The following is a 6,000-nucleotide window of genomic DNA, read 5'->3' as shown; positions in this document are numbered from 1 at the left end:
ACTTTCAAGTTTTTCTTATGCACAAATTTAAATTTATGTTACTTACTGATGCATATCTAATGCAGTCATACTAAGTCCCTGCCTTTAATGTTCTTACACTGCATTGAAAATAAAGTGTTCTCTTCATTTCTAACTTCGAAATGATCTATTCTACGAGTTTATAATTTGACCTTTGTTGGTGCCTTGATGGGCTGTATACATGAGATATTACTGAAAGGTAAATGTTGCTTTACGTAGGTCTGGTGTTGATGGAAGGCCCTGTGTACCCATCATCATGATTTTTGTATTTATTTGTTTGTATTTTCAAGGTAAATTTTTATCTTGAAAACTGGATTAGCCATAGGATAGTTGAGTTAGATGAAAGAACCAATACCATTTTTCTGAAATTAATTTGTGTGTATTATATCATAAGAGTAATATTATTCAACCCCACTAGTGCTTTTGACACACGTCTAAGTGTCTATTAAGTGTTTTTAAATGATCGAATATCTTAAATGAATGCAGAAACATATTCCATCCTTTCCCATCAACCCCGTGCACGCCCACACACAGCGTGAGAGGGAGAGAGATTTATTTAAAATTATTTGTGTGTACTTGCTTTTCCTTATTATGCCATTGGTTTTCCCCAAAACCCTTTAGAAGATGAAGTTGCATATCTCAAACCTCAGAACTGTTGCAAGAAAGGTCTCTCTCTCCCTTTTTTTTTTTTTTTTTTTCCTCTCTCTCTCTCTTCAAAATAAGACGGCGCCAACGGTCACACGACAAATCCAAATGCAGACAATATAGCAGGTGGTCACCTACTGGACTGCCACTCTAACCTCTCTGTTATTCAACATTATTTTGATAATCATGAAGGCCATACTTCCTCAAAACTTTGCATTGTTTCAGATTTCTTAATATCACGGAGGACTAGTTTTATGTGTGTGAAACTTTTCAGAATTTCATTATATTCGTTGGTTTTCTATTACATTTTCGCTTAATTTCTTCTCCATTTCGTCAGTACAAATTTATTAAAAGTGTTGTTTCATTGACCAAACACTTAGGCCCTGTTCTCTTTACTGTTTTCTGGCCTTAAAACTCTAATTAAGAAACTGGGAATGGATGAACATGTGACATGGAATTCCAAGAAAAGGAATGCAAAATTTTACATGTGCATGCATGAATATGGGAACAATGCAGAAAGTAGTAATATTTTTCTTAACATTTGTTGTTGGAGAAACTGATTTACTTGAAGGCTTAGATTTGAACTGAAGAAATTGTTTTATGTTGATTTTTTAAGTGTTGTGAATCTTCTTGGCTTTTTCTTCTAGCCTTCTCTCGTCTCGTCTAGTATGTTCTACTTCTTCTCCCTCTTATTTTCTCCTTTCCCGCTTAGATTTCGTTCATTGAGAGAAATAGTTACAGGGATAAATGGACAATATGGATAAAGGGTTGCCATTATTCGTCGTGTTTAAAATCAAGAGGAAAATATAGGACTTTAAGAGCATATTTGAGGCACACTTTTGAATAAAATTCCATATTCTTTGCGAAAAAAGTGTCTGGATTCCTCGTCATTTCCTTTTGTTATTCACATTTTGTGATATTGAAGCATAATTTTTGCATTTTGTTAATATTTCAAAATTATTCTCTCTTTTCAGATATCAAGTCTGACATGGAAAAGGGCGATGGATTAATGTTGATATCATTTTTATTAGTCTTTAGCACATAGGCTTGATTGTGTTGGGGGGACTTACCTCTAATGTATTTGGAATAGATTTGCCCATTTGATATGAAAAATTGGGAAACAGTTTTAAATTCGATTTTTTTACATGTAAAGGATTATAAATATCAAAATCGTAGAGAGAAGTGCACAACTAATTTTCACCGTTACATTTTTCAATAAAGAAGAATTTTATCTGTTTTAATTTGTTGGACTACTAATCTGATACTTGACTTTTGATTTTTTTTTTTTTTTAAATCTTTTCTGATTTTGAGTTATAGAGTAATTTGAAAGTTTCTATGGCTAGGAAAAATCCCTTTTGTTAGAGATTTTTATCGAGCATTCCTATCTATTACCAGTGATTGACTAGAATATTTAAGGACGTGTTTGATATGCATTCTTGTCATGTGCCATATTATACAAGATAACAAGTAAGATTTCTACTTTAATCCATAATTTTTTTTACTTGTTTATTCAAGCTTATGATGTAAGAACGTTACTTCGTTTATACAAATAAGTATGAGGTTGTTTTTTATGTACGGACGACTTGATAAGATCCTAGGCAAAATTTCAATAGAGCTCAACAAACTTAAAAATTTGGTCATCAAATTCGATTTGTTTCAATCAAATTACTCAATGTGGTGATTCTCAAAATTTAAAAAAAAAAATTAAAAATTAATTTTTTTTTTTTTTTTTTTTTAGGTGGTGTTGTGGTGATTCTCAAAATTTAAAAAAAAAATCATTTTTTTTTGTTTTGAGAAACTAACAAAAAGAACGCATTTTCAATAATTTCAAAACAAACACTCAAAACACAAAACTCAAAATGAATTCAAAACTCAAAACACAAAACTGAAACACAAAGAGAACACCCCCTTATTTTCCCACTTTTAAGCAAATCTTGAATGTGCAGGACACGGGGCTCTACGCTTTTAACCGGTTACCAGGTTTGTTTACTTACATACATTGAAAAACTGATAGTCGATGGCAGCAAACTTTATGGACTTAAAACTCTAATTAAGAAACTGGGAATGGATGAACATGTGACATGGAATTCCAAGAAAAGGAATGCAAAATTTTACATGTGCATGCATGAATATGGGAACAATGCAGAAAGTAGTAATATTTTTCTTAACATTTGTTGTTGGAGAAACTGATTTACTTGAAGGCTTAGATTTGAACTGAAGAAATTGTTTTATGTTGATTTTTTAAGTGTTGTGAATCTTCTTGGCTTTTTCTTCTAGCCTTCTCTCGTCTCGTCTAGTATGTTCTACTTCTTCTCCCTCTTATTTTCTCCTTTCCCGCTTAGATTTCGTTCATTGAGAGAAATAGTTACAGGGATAAATGGACAATATGGATAAAGGGTTGCCATTATTCGTCGTGTTTAAAATCAAGAGGAAAATATAGGACTTTAAGAGCATATTTGAGGCACACTTTTGAATAAAATTCCATATTCTTTGCGAAAAAAGTGTCTGGATTCCTCGTCATTTCCTTTTGTTATTCACATTTTGTGACATTGAAGCATAATTTTTGCATTTTGTTAATATTTCAAAATTATTCTCTCTTTTCAGATATCAAGTCTGACATGGAAAAGAGCGATGGATTAATGTTGATATCATTTTTATTAGTCTTTAGCACATAGGCTTGATTGTGTTGGGGGGACTTACCTCTAATGTATTTGGAATAGATTTGCCCATTTGATATGAAAAATTGGGAAACAGTTTAAATTCGATTTTTTTACATGTAAAGAATTATAAATATCAAAATCGTAGAGAGAAGTGCACAACTAATTTTCACCGTTACATTTTTCAATAAAGAAGAATTTTATCTGTTTTAATTTGTTGGACTACTAATCTGATACTTGACTTTTGATTTTATTTATTTTTAAATCTTTTCTGATTTTGAGTTATAGAGTAATTTAAAGGTTTCTATGCCTAGGAAAAATCCCTTTTGTTAGAGATTTTTATCGAGCATTCCTATCTATTACCAGTGATTGACTAAAATCTTTAAGGACGTGTTTGATATGCATTCTTGTCATGTGCCATATTATACAAGATAACAAGTAAGATTTCTACTTTAATCCATAATTTTTTTTACTTGTTTATTCAAGCTTATGATGTAAGAACGTTCCTTCGTTTATACAAATAAGTATGAGGTTGTTTTTTATGTAGGGACGACTTGATAAGATCCTAGGCAAAATTTCAATAGAGCTCAACAAACTTAAAAATTTGGTCATCAAATTCGATTTGTTTCAATCAAATTACTCAATTAAATTTTTTATTACTGTATGATCGTTCCATATATATATATATATATGTGTGTGTGTGTGTGTGTGTGTGTGTGTGTGTGTGTGTGTGTGTGTGTGTGTGTGTGTGTCAAAATTGTATAGATGGGTAAATGAAAAATAATTACTTACATTTTGCTGATAGATAAATTCGTTGTCAAAATATACCTTAAGGGAGGCTTCTGAAAATAGAGGGAATGTCTTTGTAATTGTCATAAACAACGGTGGAGGTTTATTTGCATCAAAATATAATAATTTCATATAAATCTGTAACGCGGAAAAAATCAAAACGAAAGGCAAAAATAGAGTTTGTGTCACTCGTAATTTAGGGTCTGGTTGGTCTATGTTTCGATTTTTAGTTTTGAATATATTTTAAGATTGTTAAAAATGTGTTTGATTTGTCATTTTGAAAAATTATTTTTTCAAATAGAAAACTAGAAAATATGTTTGCTTTCAAACATTGTAAAATTGTTTTGTAACATTTTATTCCATGAAAGTTGATTATTTAGTAAAAAAAAAAAATAGAGCAATTTTATTTTATATATTATCAAGTAATATTTTACATTTTAAAGTTGGAGAATCTTACAATAATTTTTCTTGTATAAAAGTAAAAAAATAATAATAATAAACTGAGTTCAAAATATAAAAAAAAATTAATTAATGGCACGGGCTAAAAATATTTTTATCTGTGTTTATTTAAATGTTTATTTAGAATTTTTATAAAATTAATCATTAAGAGCGTGAATTTTTTTTTCTAGAAAATTTTACAATTTTGTTTTCTCAGAATTTTTTAGAGAATTTTTTTTTAGAATTTTAATTTTTAAAATTAAAAAAAAATTTGTTAGAATTTTATATTTTTATTTTTTAAAATTTTATTTAAATACTTGTTTTTCATGTTTCGAGTATTTTCAAAATTTTCACTGAAAACGAATAAAATGTGTTTCAAGCATTTTAGAAATATCATACTATCATATTTTCACTGTGTTTTATTGGCATAAATTTTCATGGAAAATGTCATTTTTCACCCAATTTCTTATTTTTTGGGTGTTTGATTGGCAATTTTTTTCATGAAAAATATTTTTCAACTTTTGATCACGGGGTCATATTTTTCTCAAAAATAAGGAAAATATTTCCTTTAGGGAGATGTGGTTTTTATTTTTCAGATAATTCGCTCTATCTTTCTCTCTCATATATTCCCTTTCTCTTTTATCTACCCATCAATAAAAAATGGATAAATATTATACTTTTTAAATTGAAAATTAAATCAATAAAACACATTTAATTAATAATTTTCGTAAAAATAAATTCTAGTCAATTCAATTGCCTAGAATTTATTTTTTTTCCATGCAAATTCCATGCTCGCAATCAGATGCACCCGTTCGTTTGATTACAAAGATGAAATTTGGGTGAAAAGAAAATGAATTGAAGGAAATTGAAATTGCCTAAAATTTGTTTTAGTGAGAATTCTCAATTAATATTGTTTGATACGTATAATTTTTCACCTGAAAAATGTTAAAATAAAAGTGTCTTTTGGTATTCGTTTGGCTTTGTTTTTCATGAAAGTTGTCAATTTAAGGGCTATCCACTTATATAATTATTCCTAGAATTTGTTTCCATTGAAAAAAATTCAAAAATCATCTATATTTTGTTATTCATTTAGCTTTGTTTTATATAAAAATTGTCAATTTAAAGAATATCCTCTTTTTCAGTTGTTCATAAAATTTGTTCCTATAGCTCCAAAAAAAAGGGTGAAAAAAACCAATCCTCACTGTTTGATTAGAATTGATTTTCCACAAAACCATGGAAAATGCAAGTGTATGGGAAAACGGATTTCATGAAAAAATTTTACTATCAAACACACAAAATTAGTGGAAAATGGAATTCTTTTCCATGAAAATTGTGCCAATCAAACATGGCCGTGTTTTGTAAAATCCTAAATTGAAAACATATCGAAAAAGCAAACCAAATGCACCCTCCCAAAATTTTGATTTTTCCACAAAAATAATGCAGTTCCTTTTTA

The sequence above is a fragment of the Olea europaea genome, chromosome 3 (genome assembly GCF_002742605.1).
Source record: "Olea europaea var. sylvestris chromosome 3, O_europaea_v1, whole genome shotgun sequence".
In the NCBI taxonomy this organism is placed as follows: domain Eukaryota; kingdom Viridiplantae; phylum Streptophyta; class Magnoliopsida; order Lamiales; family Oleaceae; genus Olea; species Olea europaea.
This window is presented reverse-complemented; position numbering follows the sequence as displayed.